Here is a 20,374-nt window from a genome sequence, read left to right as displayed (position 1 = left end):
CTATTGAAAACATATATAAATATAGGAGATTATATAAGGACATAACATTAAGCAATAATTCACGCCGGTGGAATGCGTTATATGTTTTCAGTGAGATATATAGAGGAAAATGATTCTCTGGAAATGGCCATTCAGGATGCAGTGCACCTTATCTGCTGTTCAAGGCTTTGAAGTAATCCAATACATACCCTGACCTTTCCTTCTAACACAATTGACAGTAGCAATCACATAACCCTGTGGAAATCAGATCAGCTCAGCTGAGAGTTCCTTGAATTTCCCTGCATAAAAGCTAAGCATCCACACATTGCACTATTCAAGCGAAACAGTATGTGCAGACAGTGATCCACTCTTGACCAGTACAACAGTCTAGCTAAGCAGGCCGCATTGATTTATATCTAAAATGAAGAGCTCCCTCATCAAATAACTTTTTATTTATAGGCACTGCAATGTTTAGAAACATTTTTGTAGGTTTTCATCTGATGAGAAAAATTGATTGTAGGGAACGGGAGCCTATTTAGCTGAAAAGGCTGATTGCTTGCGGCCCATCACACAGAGGAAGGGTCCAGAGGGACAAACTCCCTGTGGCTGGTTTCACTTTGGTTTGCCCATCTGTGGGCAACAGCCGGCCAGCTAGTGATAGAAGACCTATAGGCAACTGCCTCACCCTCACCCTCACCTATGAGGCGATGCAATCACAATCACAATCAGAGACTGTTCTCCTTCATCCCAACTCACTCCCTCCTGCTCAAGGACTGCAGATACACACACACACACACACACACACACACACACACACACACACACACACACACACACACACACACACACACACACACACACACACACACACACACACACACACACACACACACACACACACACACACACACACACACACACACAAGCACACACACATACACACACATACACACAGTATGCACTCAAAACTGTCCTTTACATTCACAGATACTTAAGCAAGATCACCCACTTCCAATCCATCCAAAATCTGAAAAATCAGTTTATTCAGTATAACTAGGTGAAGGCACGTCATATCTGGGGAGCAGGCTTTTTTTTTCAAAGGCTGCATCTAAAAACTGAAATCAGTGAATGTGTGGTATAGCGAACAATCGGGCAATCACCGGAGAGAAAACATCAAGGTTTCTCTTCAGAAAACAACACATGATTGTCAGAGGTTTTCCTCAAAGTGGAACCTGCACTGTAGAATAATGTTGGCTTCACAGGAGGTGAAACAAAACACTCATTCAAACCCCCACTTCCTGCCTCATGACACTAAAGTTAGAATCAGCCCAGCATTCAGAAATATGTTAAAAACCAGCACATTGGCCATAGTTTTTCATTTACACACACACTGGACTGACAGCTAGAGAAACATGAGGAGATTTCAGATGAATTCGGCACGAAGTGTAAAGGATAATAATCAAGGATTTCACCTTTAAGCCCAGTTTAATCTTTGGTGCCGTGTTTTTTTGTTTTGAATATACAATCAGTCGCCTACAATGTATGATGTGGATTACTTATTGATAAAAATACCATTACACCCTAGTGTACACAACTGATACAAACCATCATAGAATTTAGTAATGAACTAATACGTAATACTTATCTGTCCAATACTGAGTGTATTCTTAAGAATACCGCAGTGTGGCGAAAGATATAAAATACTGTCGCAAGAAGGATTAAGAGACTGCTGTGAGGTATTCTATGTAGCATCTTCCAGCCGTAGGGGTGTGCATCTGAATCTTGATCTCAGGCTGATAACTGCGTGTCCCCACCGCTGAAAATAAAACCAATTCTGGGGGGATTAACAGACTTGTTTAAGCCCGTATGGGCAACCTGTTATTGAATGAAGCTACACCGCAATGGCGCCATTCCCAGGAAGATGTAAACCCTGGCAGGCAGTGAGCCAGGGAGGCAATAGAACTCTGGCGGTGGGGTCTCTGGAAGACTGTGACACCTGAAATACATTCAATGACATCTCACGCTCTGATTCTAACAAAATGGCTTCTGTTGGCCCTGATAAAAGAGCTGCCAAGCTTTTAACTGGCTTAGGAATAAAGATTAGAATGATATTGCTACCTGTCGCCTCTTAATCAGTGTGGCTTTGGAGATGCCGTCTGCTCAGTCCCCCTGGTCATGTTTATGGATCTCAAGAAAGTATTTTCAGATTCATGTGGCTAAGATTTTTATGTTTTTGGTAAGTTAAAACTCTGCTGAGCATCCACCCAGCTGCGCTGATAAGGGGCCCAGGAGGGACGTTTTCTCTGAGGAGGAACCATGAAGGAGGCTGCCAGACATGAACACGACCATGGATTCCTACCCTTCCCTATGAGGTTCTAGAATGAGCATGACTACTGGCCGTGGCACCCAATCAAAGACAGCATTCATCAGTCTATGGAGACAGAGACAGAGAGGGAGAGAGGGAGAGAGAGAGAGGCGGAGATGCAACAGTAAGGAGCGGTGGAGGCATGTGGAGAGGAAGCACTGCCTGGTAGGAGGCTATCTCATAAAGGCAAGTGGTAGGGGGGTAAGTGAGCTCACAGTAGGAGGCTGGTTGGAGGGTTTGGTCCCTGGGATATAAACTGTCGACCGGACAATCAGACTGGTGGTCACCTCTCTCTTTCCCTCTCTCTCTCTCTCTTGCTCCGTCACACACAGAGACACTCATCCTTTGGTGACATAATGTCCCTGTGGTTCAAGAGATAAGTGAATCATAGCCCACTAAGTTGTCATCGCAGCTCCCATAGGGAGATGCAGTTTAGCATACGACTAAATGTCCTTACATACATCAATGGACCACAGGAAAAGGAGGGAAATGAAAACTGACTTTCAGAGCACAGATTGAACATTTTGCTATTAATAGTGTAGTCTACTGATTTTTTTTTTTTAGGTTGTTTTGATTCTACACTCTCGTTGACCAGCACGAGATGGAAATGGACTGTGTGAACTTTAGTTTTAGGCCAAGTATAGCAATGCAGCTGTCAGATTACGAGGCTGCATTTTTCATGAGTTTCAGATAGCCCTGAGGGCAATATCGCTGTCGTTTCTGCTCCTGATTCACCACTTACAGTGATTTAATTTCATCCATTTCAAAGAGTATACCATAACTTATAGTTACATTCAATTGCGATTGGATTGATAACGGAGTGTGCCTTCTTACAGTAGGCCATACTAGAATTTGAAGGCTCCAGTGACTCATTCAGCATCATATCATGGCAGTATAGACTCAGTATAGTCTCCATCATGTCATGGCAGTATAGACTCCATCATGTCATGGCAGTATAGACTCTATCATGTCAGGGCAGTATAGTCTCAGTATAGACTCCATAATGTTATGGCAGTATAGTCTCAGTATAGACTCCATTATGTCATGGCAGTATAGACTCAGTATAGACTCAGTATAGTCTCCATCATGTCATGGCAGTATAGACTCAGTATAGTCTCAGTATAGCCTCAGTATAGAGTCCATCATGTCATGGCAGTATAGCCTTAGTATAGACTTCATCATGTCATGGTAGCATAGACTCAGTCATGTCATGGCATTATAGACTCAGTATAGACTTCATCATGTCATGGCAGTATAGACTCAGTATAGTCTCAGTTTAGTCTCCATCTTGTCATGGCAGTATAAACTCTATCATATAATGGCAGTATAAACTCATTGTAGTCTCACGACTCCATCATGTAATGGCAGTATAGACTCCATCTTTTCATGGCAGTATAGACTCTATCATGTCATGGCAGTATAGACTCAGTGTAACCTCAGTATAGACTCCACCATGTCATGGCAGTATAGACTCAGTATAGTCTCCATCTTGTCATGGCAGTATAGACTCAGTGTAACCTCAGTATAGACTCCATCATGTCATGGCAGTATAGACTCCCTCATGTCATGGCAGTATAGTCTCCATCATGTCATTCCAGTATAGACTCCATAGTTGTCTGTGGGTAATTAGTGGGCAAAAGAACCAGCGGAGATCCAGAAACATGCATATCGCCAACTTCGTATCGCCACTGATAATTTACAGGCTGAAGCTGTTTAAACCACTCCATCATTTACATCCTTTGGCACTTAGTAGGTGCCTGTTTTAACTTGTGCATGACAGAGGTATAAAATGATCTTAAAACAAAAAATATGGCATTTTTGTTGATTTCACAAATGAGGTTACCCTTCCAAATCCCCCCCCGAGGATGTAAAAAGAGTTGCAGTTGTGTGTGTGTGTGTGTGTGTGTGTGTGTGTATATGTGTGGTAGGAGTTGATAATTAAGAAAGACCTTTATTCTGAAATGTTATTTTGAGCCACAGAATGTTAGGAAGACAGAAGACACACACACACATATACCAACACAGAAAAAATGGAGCGTGACTCATTCGCGCAAGTAGACCATTTGTCTGCCCAATTGGAGTCAACTGTCACTTTCTGGCAGCAAGTGTGTATATTTACAGCAGTTGTCTGGCAAGCTGCTAAAAGCACTCACCTCCCTTTAACCACCTTTCCACCCACTTGTATAACCCCTGTGGGATATCTGGTAAAAGAGCTCTTCACCTGGATCATATGTTCCCCACAGAGAGTATACACAGAGTCGAGACTCTGGCATTTACATATACTTACTCAAACACTCGCTTACATCTGTTCAAACAGCCACATAGGCATTGCACCGCCACATGCTAAACCACACATGTTGGAGAACAGGTATGCACCGGGCCACTCCTCTATGTAAGTGCAGTGCCACTTTGGTTTATTCCTAAAATCAGAGGGGAGAAACGTTGACGTCCGGTGTGGACAGACCACCATGTGACCTCAGACCATTGTTTATATGCATGCTTAGGCAAACAAGCCAAGCTTATCAACTATGCAGAGTCATATTTGTATCATATTCAAACATAGATTTAATTAACACTCTTAAATTATGAAAACAGAAGCATGACGAACAAACAATCGAACAAGGCTGAATGTGCGCATAATGTTTGTTTAATTAGGGTAATCTTGGTGATCTATTCCATATAGCCGACATAGCCATGGTGGTTCTCCCTGTGGTGCAGGCCTGAACAGACCACCTCTGTTAGACACGTTGTATTAAGTCCCTGCTGCCCTCTCCAGTGGGGAAGGTTATTTCATTTACACTGCTTCAGGCTTTGGTTATTGGAATGGATGGGATGAGGATCAGGAAATGCCCAATGGGAGTGAAAGAGCAGAGAGGGGGGAGAGAAGGAGAAAAAGAGAGAGAGAGCGATGAGCATGGAGAGATGGGGAAACAGATCTAAATATTCTCAGTTATCCCTGTTTCCCATACAGTTGCTCTGTATACTGACAGCACTCCCTCACTCACACACACAAACACTGGCTGTCATGGCTGTGGCACACTGCGCATCAGCTGCAAAAGAGGGGATATGTTTGCTAATAGTACAGCAGAGAGAGGGAGAGAGAGAAAGAAATATATATATATATAATTATATAATCTTGATAAAAACACAGGTGCTGGTTCATGTTAACCCAAATACTCACAGAACTACACACACACACAAACACACAAACACACTCCACATGCATTCTTTATCACATAGAAAGGTTTTTGAGTACAAGTACAGAAATGTGTATTGGTAGATCACTTATGCACACACACACACACACACAAACTACCAAAAAAGCAAAAACAGACACTTAGGGCCTGATTTACTAACAGGATTGCGCCCATTTCTGGCGTAAAATAGCGGTCGTAAACATAAAACGGTATTTACTAAGGGGGCGCATTTGAGTAGAGTCGCATATTAACGCTTTGAAGGTGTGTACCTGCAAACAGGTGGGATGGTTCCGAAACGTGAGTGGTAACATAGGCGTGAAGCGCTATTTAATGGGAGGAGTGCGCCTAATGATGTATTGCGTCGTATTTACTAAACTGCCTGGCGAGCGCACATCTCTGATTTGCAGGGTAATTCTCCGCCTCATAAAAGCACGTCTTAACCAGGAAGCGCATTTCCACTGAGTTTGAAAACGTTAATATGGCAGCAGCAAGGCGACGACAGAGACAGACAGCGAACAGAAATATTTATTTCAACTCGTATAATTCATATATTCATATAAATGAAATTAAACTTTCCAAACGTAATTGGAGAAATTGATCGCACCCACATGCAAACAGTCCCACCTTCAATCCACGAACACGTTTACCAAAACAGAAAGCACACATATTCAATGAATGTCCAGGTCATATGTGATGCCAACATGACCATTACTTACGTGGTAGTGGTCTGTCCATGACAGTTTTATCTTCCGGAATAGTGCCATCTATCCATGATTGAGCAACGGTGATTTTGGCTACTTGGTAAATGTATTTGTTTCAGTGGGGATATATTGTAGTGAACCCATGTCCCTTGTAGAACGTATTAATCTCGCCATGTACACATCTATATTGTTATAATAGACAGTTTATGCATTAATGCCACCAATAGCATATTATTTATAATCGTGTTCTTTTAAACATCTCGCTGTAGGTGATGGCGGGCAAAACAACAATATAACCCATTGAATCAGGTTCAGTGATTGAGCGAACGTGGACCAATATATCTATCTCGCTATATCTATTCGCTGAACCTTAGTTTTTTCTTCCTCGAATCTCCATGGTGGCAGTAACTTGCTGGCAAGTTCTCCAGTCTTTTAACGGTGCGCTAAATAATGATTGCCCAGCGCGTATCTGGCTTGATAAATATCACGGAAAATGCGGGGAAACACCGTGCGTTAATGTGCGCCTGGCAAAGGTGCAGATTAAGATGCGTTCGCAAATCAATCTTAGTAAATCAGGCTCTTTAAAGGGCGGAGTAAGCACAGTTTGCCCAGCGCAGATCTGGCTTGATAAATACCACGGAAAATGCGCAAAAACACTGTGCGTTAATATGCGAATGCAGATTAAGCAGCGCTCGCAATCGCATATTAGTAAATCAGGCCCTTAGTGTACTTCATAAAACTATATAATGCACACAGATAAAATGATGGCACACAACACACAAACACTAGTGACATGCACTGCCACATGCTGTGCTCCGTGCATTGCACGTGATGCAAGCCGAGCATCAGCTGTGACCATGACAAGTGTGGTGTCACTGTTTGTTGCACCACAAACAGCAGCAATCTAGACAGCCCTGCATTCAGAAACCATCTTGAAACTGGAACTGGCCTCTTCGGCTACATGGCAAGCATTTACTATGTGTTACATCCTCCCCACATACTCCCACACCCATATATGTGCGCTTGCAGTGAAAAGCATGGAACGAGACCAAGAAAACAGAGAAGATAGATGCTTGCATCCTCCGCATTGAGCAGTTAAGATCTTAAATGCCATTAGAGCTTTGAGTATCGTATCAATCCACCTAATTAGTCTGTCCTCTCGAGTGCAAATTCTGCCCTGTGGCCTTCCCCAGCACCAGATGGAGCAAATAGAGTCTTAGAGGGGATGTGAAGAAGAAGATAAACATATGCAGAGGGGGCAGACAGTGTTAGGACAAAGCCACAGTATCTATCAGCTGTTCAGAGCACAATAGTTCTTCATTTGGCCTAATTGAGTAAGTGAGGTGAGGAAAAAGACAATGAAACCTTAGCCAATCTATTTGTCAAGGCCTGCATCTTTCCACCCCTCTTGCTGTACCCTCATACATTATCTTACACATTTCCAAGTCCTCCTGAACAACATCTCCTTTGGCACAAAGATGCACCATTTTGGCTCCAAGACAAGAGGAGAGGAGAGATGCTGTCTTTATCTCAAACTCATTCAACTTATTGCAGGGCATCAGACAGCCTGACAAAATGGCATCCATTTTAATCAGTGCCTGCAATATTGAGACATCAGTTCAATATATGTCACCTCCACTGATAGCATGGTATTTGATTTTCCTCTCTCCTCTCCTCTCCTCATTGAAATGAATAATTAATTTAATTGACACGCTTCAAATGGATCCATGCACATACTGGAATATGTGGGTTAATTTTTATGTTTACACCAGAACATTCCATGCCAACTACACTGTAAATTCACTGAAATATTTACTGTGTTTTGGGGGGATTCTTCTAGAAGTTTTCTAGAAACTGTACTGAGTACAAGGTCATAATTTGTCAGTGATGTATGACTTTGCTATCAGAGGTGTATTGTCAAACACAATTTGAGGAGGAAGTGAAGGACAAATTCCCCCCACATGATGTATTATGTGACTGTTTTTGGTTAAACAATCTTAAGAAGAACCTTCAAAGTATCAGACTCTTTCACAAATGAATCTGCCATCCCTGGCCAGGAACTTTGTACCATCAATCTACACCATCCTCAAAACTGTGACTCTTTACTTATATTCAGTTGCATTCTGATCAAGTAGTGTTGCCAAAATATTTGTATGAAATCATTGGCTCGAACATAATTTACTTTTTCAGATGAACTGCACATACAAATATGTTGTGTATAGACACAAATAACCATGAAGACAAATTACGTGTCCATGAAAAGCTCACACTGAACAGTAATACATCAACAGCCCAGGGTAAAAAACAGAGAAATAAATCCTTATTGCATTATTATTATGTGCCAAAGATTCTCAGCTCAGTGCTAGCAAAGCTGGGGTCTGATTGTCATATTGCATTGCTCAGATGACAATGACACCAATCACCTGATCGCCAAGGCAATCACTAAGGAATCTGGTACCAAGCCCTCGCGGCTACCCTCATTACCAATGCAGCGGTACTACCACACTGCAATATTGATGGTGGTTTCGGGGGGGGGGGGGGGGGGGGGGGGGGAATCGATGGGTGCGCTTGTGAAACGTGGACAATTTCATGCTAATCCAGGCCCATTTCCACTGCTCCACACGCCACCCTAATTAAAACCGGAGATGTGTTTTCTCTGTCCCGTCTGTCTACCTTCTGTGCTCGTGTCCTGCTGTACTGAGGGAGCCATGGGATAGGGGTGACGGAGCCAATTACATTAGCATCAATTTACTACTGTGGCAGGACAGCTGTGAGTCACCCAAACACATCAGCTTAATAATTCACTAAAAACAATGATTTTTCCTCATAACTGTCTCTCTGTCTTGGTGTGGTTGTGACTGAGCATGACTTTTTGAAGGAGTGATTGCATGTGTGCTCATGTACTGCCTTAATTTGGTATGCCTTTCTCCCCACTCCAGACGAAGAGTAATGGTAATGCACTGTCATGTTATGCAGATTGCATGGGCTGCCACACAAATGTAGGCTCACAGAGAGAGAGAGAGAGAGAGAGAGAGAGAGAGAGAGAGAGAGAGAGAGAGAGAGAGAGAGAGAGAGAGAGATAGGGAGAGAGATTCTGTGACCTCCCTCTGGCTTAGAAGTAGGGGGAGATGAATCACACCAGCACCCCACCTTACAGTAACCGTGGCATCAAGGAAGCGGCAGGGGAGGACTAAAATATCAAGTCGGACCTTTTTAGTGTCTTTTCCACACAGTGGGCATGTACCTTCTATGTTCTCTTCCATTTGCCCTCCACCCATAAGCCCCTTGCTGAGTAAATGCCAGGAGAGGGAGATTGCTGAGATCTCTGTCTTTTTACTCTCTGTCTTGCACGGTGCAGACTAGGCCTAGCCTTTGGAAGTGACCATGATTTCTCAGCATGCAGGAACCCATGCTGCTTCCTCAGGGGGCGTCTGGAGGTTAGGGACCCTCCAAGCTGTCAGGGGCCAATGAAAACGCTGCATTGGCCCCCCCAAGGAGACCGTTTAGAGATCCAACGGCCATCTGGAGATGTGAGGCCACAGATGACTGCTGGGAGATGGGACACAGAGACACTAAGCAACAGGCCTGTCCAACTTCAGAAAGCCATGGATTCTTGGACCAGAAGGGCTGTCTGAACCTCTCTGCTTCACAGTATTTTTAAATGTCAAGATTCATGAAAGACCTTTCTCCACCCTCCTCAAACAGCACTGTTTGCTGCAGCATTAGCTTGTCAAACATAAAATGAATATGGCGTCTTCTGTGTACACAGCACATGGTATTGTTTGCTTTGACAATCTGTCTTTTTACAGTCTGTACTGGAAGTTACTTATTTAATCATACAGTGACCAGTTAATCATGAGACCATTGCCCTCACATATAACCCCAAACAACTAAAGGAATCAGAGCAAATATGAGGTTGTCCTAGAGCTGTGAAACTCACACATTTATGAGTAACAGTGGAACTCTGTATCCGTTGATTCTGTAACCAGGGTTTTAGTTATCCGTGGTTTGAAAATATTAAGTGGAAAATTCACGGTAAAAAAAAACGGTTACAAAAAATACACTCCGAGTAGCCTTTCTGCACCGTTGCGTTTAACACTCATTAAGAATCATGTCTTTAAGCACATCTCATTTCTCATGGATGTCTTTCCTTGATTCCTCCACCCTCATTACATTCCGTCCTCGTTTCCTTCATGCTTTTTATCAAAGGGAAGGGCTAAGGAAAAGGAAGGAAGGAAGGAAGAAAGGAAGGGAAGAAGGAAGGAAGGAAGGGGAAAAGTAAAAATGTTGTGTAAATGTTGTAATAATATTTTGTGTTGCTCCATCATCTGTTGAGGCTTAATCAAAAACATCAGAATCCTGAGGCCACATTCAACTTTTATTGCAGTATATTCAAATAATTATTTTATTTTATTATTAGCTATTGTTATGAATGTCTTATTGTGGGTAATATAAATAAATAATAATATATATTATAATAATGCATCATTATAAATCAGAAGTACGTTTTGGCTATCTGCAGTAGGTCTTAGAACGTATCCCAACGGATACGAGGCCCTACTGTTTATATCATATTATATCATGATCGTGATGGTGTGATATGATCAGCAGGAGTTGTCCATGAGCTAAAAGAAGATAATCTTTATAGAATCTAAAGTCAAACTAAGTGAACCTGTGTTGCAGTAATGAAAATGAATGCTAACAGTTTACTGAAAGCTCAACGGAGTGTTAGCCGTCGGCTCCTGTTTAGCACACCCACATGTTTATGGCTGTCAATAAATAATCCAGGCAACCAGAAGACGGAAAACAGAAATGCTGTAGGAGCATTTTGCCAGTGGTGTGTATTATTGCATGTGTTTTTGGTACAGCGGTACTTGTCATGTCAGAGAAATCAATATCGCTATAGATCTGTTTGCTTAAACTTTGAATTCTATATTAGTTTTCACAGCTTCCCACACAAAGAAAGAATAAAGAATAAATAAAGAATATCCACAGATGAGAAAGGTTACTGAAACTTGCCTTCTAATTAAGTTGTTTGCATATGTTGTGTTATGTAGTACTGTGCACTGCTGAAGTATGTGCGCCTGCACTTGCTCTGTCTGCGTGGAAGTACTGTTCACAGTCTCCAGGGCCTGAATGGTGCAGCTTATTTGACCTTTGTAGTATCACCATGTTGGTGTGAGCTGCTGCCGGGCATAGAGTTACAGACCTGCTGTGGCAACCAGAACGCACATAGAGACGCACCACCACGAATACACAAGAGGTGAAATCAATACCCACACAGTCTACATTTGCATGGCTTTTATGACATTCATAGACACTCTGGATCTGGACATGAACTCTTAGTATCAGAAACCAAAACACGTGCACACAGCACACACACACACACACACTCATATATAGACACACACAGCACACACATATACACACACACACACAGCGTGACAGTGACAGTAAAACTATTAGAGCAGTGACCTGAACAGGGGGTGTGTGAGGGCCCGTTTGAGAAGCATCACCTTTGGGCAAGCTTTAATTGAAATGATATGCTGGGGATACTAAGCATCAGCCAAGGGAGACCTGCTGACTGCACAATTTTATTTTCACTCGAAGTCAGATGTTGCTTTGCATGCTAAGCTTTCACCATCAGAAAAAGCCTATATATATACAGCCGCGGAAGAAATTAAGAGACCACTTCAAAATTATCAGTTTCTCTGGTTTTACTATTTATTGGTATGTGTTAAAGTAAAATATACATTTTTGTTTTATTCTATAACCTACTGGCAACATTCCTACCAAATTTCAAATAAAAATATTGTCATTTAGATCATTTATTTGCAGAAAAATGACAATTGGTCAAAATAGCAAAAAAGATGCAGTGTCTTCAGATCTCGAATAATGCAAAGAAAACAAGCTCATATTCATTTTTAAACTACACAATACTAATGCTTTAACTTAGGAAGAGTTCAGAAATCAATATTTGGTGGAATAACCTTGATTTAAAATCACAACTTTCATGTGTCTTGGCATGCTCTCCACCAGTCTTTCACATTGCCGTTGGGTGACTTTATGCTACTCCTGGCGCAAGAATTCAAGCAGCTCGGCTTCTTTTCATGGCTTGTGACCATCCATCTTCCTCTTGATCACATTTCAGAGTTTTTTTTATGGGATTCAGGTCTCGAAATTGGGCTGGCCATGACAGGGTCCTGATCTGGTGATACTCCATCCACACCTTTACTGGCCTGGCTGTGTGGCATGGAGCATTGCCCTGCTGGAAAAAACACTTCTCAGAGTTGGGGAGCATTGTCAGAGCAAAAGGAAGCAAGGTTTTCTTCCGGGACAACGTTGTACTTTGCCTGGCTGAGGTTTGTAAAAGACCATAAGGATTGAACCAAAGCGGACTGGAGGGTCTCCTAGTTCGTCTTCTCTGATGAGTCCAATTTTCAGCTTTGCCCAACACATGGTCGTCTGATGGTTAGACGGAGACCTGGAGAGGCCTACAAGCCACAGAGTCTTGCACCTACTGTGAAATTGGACTCATCAGAGAAGACGAACTAGGAGACCCTCCAGTCGGCTTTGGTTCAATCCTTATGGTCTTTTACAAACCTCAGCCAGGCAAAGTACAACGTTGTCCCGGAAGAAAAACTTGCTTCCTTTTGCTCTGACAATGTTCCCCAACTCTGAGAAGTGTTTTTTCCACCAGGGCAATGCTCCATGCCACACAGCCAGGCCAGTAAAGGTGTGGATGGAGTATCACCAGATCAGGACCCTGTCATGGCCAGCCCAATTTCGAGACCTGAATCCCATAAAAAAAACTCTGAAATGTGATCAAGAGGAAGATGGATGGTCACAAGCCATGAAAAGAAGCCGAGCTGCTTGAATTCTTGCGCCAGGAGTAGCATAAAGTCACCCAACGGCAATGTGAAAGACTGGTGGAGAGCATGCCAAGACACATGAAAGTTGTGATTTTAAATCAAGGTTATTCCACCAAATATTGATTTCTGAACTCTTCCTAAGTTAAAGCATTAGTATTGTGTAGTTTAAAAATGAATATGAGCTTGTTTTCTTTGCATTATTCGAGATCTGAAGACACTGCATCTTTTTTGACCAATTGTCATTTTTCTGCAAATAAATGATCTAAATGACAATATTTTTATTTGAAATTTGGTAGGAATGTTGCCAGTAGGTTATAGAATAAAACAAAAATGTACATTTTACTTTAACACATACCAATAAATAGTAAAACCAGAGAAACTGATAATTTTGAAGTGGTCTCTTAATTTTTTCCGCGGCTGTATATAGGGGGAAACATCCACACCCTTCTCTCTCTCTCTCTCTCTCTCTCTCTCTCCCTCTCTCTCTATACGTGATTATATAAACATAGCACAAAAAGTAAGGAAAGTTTATAATAATGCTTATTGGCAATAAATCTTATACCGTTGGAAAGCCTGTTTATTTCCCTTTTAAATGGTGCCACATTTGTAAGGAACATGCATTCTGGGGATGAGCAGCAGAGCTGAGTATGTGTGTTGCTACCATGAAAAATTTGCCAAATCTTCTCTGCCAATGCCAAACAGCTTTTTGCCATTGCCTCTTGTTTGGTGTTTGGTGGATTGGATGATTGAAGTTTGAAGAAACATATTGGCAATTTAACTATGTATTTATTTAACTAGCAGGAGCCTCAGTAGTGTGTGGAAGAACCATACTCAGCCATGACCACCTCTTGGCACCTCCTCCCAGTGGCGTAGCGTGGGGTGTGCGGGGTGTGCGGGGTGTGCGGACCACACAGGGCAGCCAATTGAATGGGGGCGGCCAATACTATATGTTCTGTTGGTCACTCTGGCACGAACAGCACGCCCAAGCTGATCTCACAAGTCTGTGTGTGTGTGTGTGTGTGTGTGTATGTGTCTGTGAGAGAAAGAGAGAGAGGGGGGGAGAGAGGGAGAGAGAGAGAGAGTGGGAGAGAGAGAGAGAAAGAGAAAGAGAAAGAGAGAGAGCTAATGGGCAGCATGTGTATGAGTATATGCCATTCAGCTATGCAAGATCTTCCTTATCGGCAAGCCTTGTGGTTTGCATGCGTACATGCTTCATCATGTATCTGCTCACTGATGGTGGGCATGATATAATTCACTATGTTGATGTATAGCAATCATGTGATGGTCAATCACAATGTGGTTCACAATGTGGTAACAGCTTTGTGTTATACTTACACTCAATGCCCTATGTGACGGGGCACCTGAGTCACCCGCCACTGCAGCTTGTAGGCTGCTGCCTTTACTGAACGGGATGCAGGTGTTTTGTGTGTTTTGCATGTTCGTGTATATGTACAGTTTATGTGTTTCGTAAACCACATATTTCTGTTTAAATAACCACACAAATTTCAATGTCTTGTCATAAATGTTCCGTTTATTTAGTTTAAACTCATACCTCGTAATGTCAGATTTCATAGCGTCTGTCTTACTGTTGTTTAAATCTTTGTCTTGTGAGCATCTGTTAGTTAGTGGAGCGATTATTGCGCGATTAAGCGTGAGTTTTGAAACTACCGGGTTAACCCAAAGTATTCTATTTGGCTGATTTATCATGTGTGGCTATGTCGTCACCGAGCCTAATGGCTACCGTTTGTAGTCTGTGTTTCCCAGCTGATTGGGACATTGTTTAGTTAAGTATGGCTGCTGTGAGCCACAGGTGTTGGTGCCTGAGCCGATGACACACCTGCTATTAATAATTGGCATGAGCCAATTGGAGGTTGATGTCTAGGCTACTTTAACTCGCCTTTCCTTGGTTCGAGAGAGTTGCCAGTTTAATAGGACGTAAGTCCTTGGTGCTCTCACTGGACTAGATCCATGGTCCTTTTACCTTGTTTTCTTTGTATGAGTGTTCGTGTTTAATAAGGTATTTGCCTTACGAGCTCATCAGACCAGTGGATGTGGTCTTTTACATTTAGTCGACTATTTATTGTGCATGTCTGTATCGAGGTTATGATGCCTATAGATATGTTTATTGAAAATTGTATTATTTATATTGATTTATTATTGTCATTTGTTTGTACTGCCTTTGTGCCTTATTTGGGGAGAATAAAAACCCATCTTTTCTAAACATCTTCTCCCTCCTGAGTCCTCTGAGTGTAACATCCGTGCTCTAATCACGAAGGCTATCTCGACCTTTTACACCCTAACACCTAATTCTCAGTAAAGCTCACTCTTCTGTTGTAAACCTAACCCTTCTCTGGAAATATCACAAAATAAAAATACAGTTCTCTATAAAATGAAATGTCTAATTTTGCAATGCTGTTGAAATGCTTCAGTTTATTAACTTGCTGAACCAATCATGGTGTAAATCTGAGCATCATTTAAAAAGTAACAGATGTTTGTGTGGTGTATGATTCGATTAGATTCACTTCAAATGCTTTGAAATATTGGAAGCACATCAGGAAAAAAGACTAATTTATTCAAACATGTTTAAGTCCTTCCATACAAAGATAAGATCATCCATCCTTCAAATTCTGAAAGGCCCTGTACATCTAAAAATGTTCCTGTCTGATAAAGATTTGGATATGATGTAGAAAATGTTGGCAATATGACAAATAAAACACACATTAAATGGTCATTCTCCAGTCAATGTGAGACTTGTGCTAACTTCACTCACAAAAAGGACTAAGACATCAAATTCAAAATGCAGATAAAAATGTTTCACAAAAGGCCAGATTAATTTCCTTGAGGAGACAGTGGAATTCATTTCATGATGATCTCATTATCGTCCACTGCATAATTCCATTGCAGCCCGTTCTTACCATCCTTTATTAATTGTCTTCATTGTAATTTGATTAAGATACACTGGTTATACACCTGTGAGCATTTCTAATAAATGGGGAGCTTCAATATCTGTGGAACAACTTCGAACACTAAACAACCTCTGTCAATTAAGACCACAGCTTACATGGTGTTAGCTACAGTGTTCTTTTTTTATATATATATCACCATTAGAACATCTCCAGAACACTCATGCATGCTTATTAAATAGCATCATTACTAAACACTAAAATACAATTATTGTATTTTTATCTAACCAGAGTGGTGCAGGACAGCAATGAGAAAACTGCATACAATGAAAAAACAGTAGCTTTCAGAACCCTTGATTAGGTAATGTATCTCAGATTCTCAACCTCAATCTTCTAACTGATGCTTTTAAAAAGGGAAGGGTAATGACTATTTTTTTAAGGCTACCCAAACTGCTCTGTTTATGTGCTGGGACTGGTATAAGGCTATATGACCTTAGATGTCTGAAGAGGTTTGCATGTTATCAGGTGGGGGTATTGATTTATCTGTCAGGGGTGGAAGCCGCAGATCATTAGATAGGGTGCAGATGTTCGACTTTCCAAAGTCCAAGTAATCCATCTACTTAATCCTTTGGTGCAAGTTATTTCATGCATTTGGCTTTTAAAGATTTTAATGGTTGTTGCTTGTTTCTGTGAGGATCACACTAACTATGTTTTACCTCCAGTAAAAAAGTTGTATATTTAAAGTGGACGTTAATATTATTCCTGTCATTTTTATATATTTTGACAGTTTCAGTGGACAATCTAAAAAGCATTATTCCATTTAACCACCACAGTTTAAGGTGTGCATTCAGCATTTTCATGTATTCATGTTGTGCAATAGAGCCTACATCTCAAACAGAGACAAAGAATGCATGAAACATCTCTAGCTGAATCAAAAAGAACACACAACATCCACAGGTGTACATAAATCTCTTCCTGTTTGTCTTTCACTGATGTTAATCCCTCCAACAGTCTTCCTCTAATTCTATATTACTGCATTACACAACCAACCGTAGCAGAAGAAAAAAATGATAATGCAAAAACACCAGGAAGGAGAGGAATACAGAGCAACAACATCAGGACCTCTTAAATATGCACATTGCTTTGTTTGTTTGTATGTGTGTGTCAAGCTTTTGTATCATTTTGAATGGATTGATTAATTATGAATCAATGGAAGTATGCCCTGTTTGGTGCCTGGTGCCCTCCGCACCACCCCCCCTCCGCCACCACCACCTTACTCTCCCTCGGGCTGCTCACACATCTCTTGCCTGAGATCAATTAGACCTGTGTGTCTCACCACTGGCTGGCTGGGGGCTAATTAATTGTGCTGTCACTGCGGTGTGATCCAGCAACCACTGAAGGCCGGGCCAAACCACGGAAACACACCTCATGGCTCAGCTGCTAAGTCGCGGCAGAGCAGATCCACTAGGAATTCCTGCCACTCAACACGTGGCCGAGCAGCCGGCACCTACAAGACCTCAGCAGAGGAGAGAGGATGTCAATCACCTGCCTCATGCACTGTTAGCAATCTGTGTGAAATCTGCACCTATTAACTGAGACCTGTAATGTCTATTATTGTAGAGCTGCTTTGTAGTACATAACTGTAAATCACCACTGCATTTTGGAAATTGTACATAAATAAAACTGTAGAACTGATGTCCTGCATAGTACAGTGTGTTCTACAGCAATACAACCTTTCCATGTGAACAGAACGCTGGGGGTTCAAGCCTCTATGAAGTGCCTTGGGATAATGCCAGGTTTCACTGGCACTCTACACTGCAAAAAATGCCCCTCTAGATTTAAGACAAATAATTACATATTTAAGCAGGATTTTGCTTAAAACAAGCAAATTTGGCTGCCAGTGCGTTGAGCAAATTTGGCTTGTTAAGATTTCTTAAAATAAGACCATTACTCCAAAAGCACAGAATGTACTGAAATAAGACTACTTCCACTCATTTCAAGACATATAGTTATCTCAAAATAAGCCTGATTTCACTCAAATCTAGTGAACTTCTGAGGCATTAGTACTTGAAATAAGAGACAATTCAAGCACAGAATGTCCTGAAATAAGACTAATTCTACTTATTTCAAACCATGCAGTTACCTCAAAATAAGCCTAATGTCACTCAAATCTAGTGATCTTCTGAGGCATTAGTACTTGAAATAAGAAACAATTCAGGCTTCTACATAAGACCACAAATTCTTAAAATAAGAGTAAAATTTAGACTGACAACACTGATTTCAAGTCATATAGTAACTTCCAAAGAAGTCTGTCATCACTCAAACCTGGAGTACGTCTAAAGCTTTAAGTTACTTCAAATCAGACCAATAGATCTTAAAATCATGGAAACATTTCACAACATATTATTCATCACTGTTTTATTACCCTGTTAATGAAGAAAACCAATAACAGGTATTGACAATAATGAACAATATTAAGCATCAGAATGCTTAAATGTACTTAATTACATATTACACATAATGATTTTAGTTAACTGTCAGACATAAGGTACATTGACATCTAACATAAACGATAACAATTCAGCAACACATCAAACAGTCGGAAATCATCCAACAGCCAACAAATCATTAACAAATTTAGCTGGAAATACATTGGACATTGTGTTACTGTGTGCTGTCCTGACCTCCAGACATATAGAGAAAGAGATAAAGGGGGGGTGGGGCATAGAAAAGAGTGACATACAGAGAGAGGTTGACAAAGAGGAGAGGGAGAGACAGACTAGGTTTGGATGAATTCTTGCCGGTTAGCAAGCACCTTTTTATATGTTGTCATCTTTTCACTCTCGTCAATAGAATCTTTCAGTACATCTGTTTGTATTATGGACAATAGCGTAGCAATTCACTTGGAATAGGTGAACTGGCACACATAGCAACATCCCATCAGTATCATGAGGGACTCCGGAAGCATGTCCCTTGGCAAGGTCGTCAGTGGGGTATTGCTTACTGTCGGAAGCACATTGTTGGAGTCGATGATGAAGACAGGACTGCTAAGCGGCCTTTTACGCAAGAAGACATTGGGGTCCTCAGATGGCTGAAAGCAACAAATTGGGGGAGGGGGGCAGAATGAAGTTAAACCAAACACATGAAATTCACAAATGAAACCATTATGTACTGACACTAAAACCCATCTCAAGGACATTGTGAAGTGCCTCACTTGCTGACTTGAGTTTTCTTGGAGGGACGGCTGAGGAAGGGAACATTTTTAGGAGAACCTCCAACAAGGCAATGATCTGTGCAGCTGCAAACAAAGGGGTAAGAGTGAATCAGCAATATTTATGATGTCTCTGAAACTATGGATACTTAAGAGCACTGAGGATTCAAGGAAAAGAGTGAAAGCATATCGGCTATGTGGCGATAATGACCAGGAAAACATGCATAGCCAGTCTAGCCACAATCTTTGGCTTTATCAATGCAACCATCTTCTATCATATCTACTATTATAGACTTACCTTCCAGAAGTTACTGTGTTGTCATGTCCAATTGCTCCATCTGTAATTTAAAGAAAAGGGTTCTTACTCTTTCAGAAAGAAAAAAATCTTGAACTTCATGTCAAAGCTTCTGTCAGTGTGGGGGATCCTTAATATAGAGTAGCTAGCCAGCTAAGAGCTAACTGCAGCTACTAGCTATTATATCACCAACATTCACACTAAATGAGTCCTCTAAACTTGCTTACTTTTCACAGACAAGACTAATAGGGACACTTTCTGACATTGTATTACCTGGCACTAGTTAAAAACATACGTTAGCGTAGTCGAAATGTGCTTCAATGTGCTAGGTTAGCCGTCTTAGCTAACGCCAACTGTGCTAGCTTTGTTTGCTAAAAAGTTTATAACTTCAACCAGAGGTCTTGGTCATTTACGATACATTTTGGTTTTCAATATCGCTGACGAATTACCAAAGTAGGCAGAAGTTAAATTATGTGAGCTTACCTTTAGCTTTTGAAGTAGAAAGGCACGATGTTTTCTTCAGCTGTTGTACTTGCTTCAGTTCACATCACTGGCATGCAGCCTCAGAGACGTTTTGAGATGTGTTCGAGTGAATCCGATCGTGCCACCAAGTTAGAGGAAAACTTGTGGTTTATGACGACACTTCTGACTGAGCATCTTGTGCTCAGTGGTAATCCACATGTATCTCAAGTATATTTGACTGTGTTTTTTAAGTGATTTAGGTCACTTGAACTACATGGTGCAATTAAGTGGTTGTTAAAACTCATATCTATTTGAAAATAACTTGAATTATGACCTTTAATCCGTTAAGAAAAAAACAAGCGAATTTATGCTTGAAATTAAACGTTTTC

At 41.3% G+C, this 20,374-nt stretch overlaps 1 protein-coding gene and 1 long non-coding RNA gene across 2 annotated transcripts in view; both read right to left on the bottom strand.

Annotated features, from left to right (window-relative positions):
• Positions 1-20,374, bottom strand: part of alk (ALK receptor tyrosine kinase) — a gene marked incomplete at both ends in the record, with an annotated part of 321,781 nt that overhangs the window by 277,445 nt on the left and 23,962 nt on the right. The window lies entirely within an intron of this gene.
• Positions 18,461-20,102, bottom strand: LOC308374631. Its single transcript, XR_013968879.1, has 4 exons — positions 20,007-20,102; positions 19,527-19,566; positions 19,232-19,315; positions 18,461-19,108 (listed from the first exon to the last, which is right to left on the bottom strand). It is a non-coding gene; the product is annotated as an uncharacterized lncRNA (long non-coding RNA).

Source organism: Sprattus sprattus (assembly GCF_963457725.1).
Source record: "Sprattus sprattus genome assembly, chromosome: 13".
Taxonomy (NCBI): Eukaryota; Metazoa; Chordata; class Actinopteri; order Clupeiformes; family Clupeidae; genus Sprattus; species Sprattus sprattus.
The sequence above is the reverse complement of the archived record's forward strand: the minus strand, read 5'-3'. Positions and strand labels throughout refer to the sequence as shown.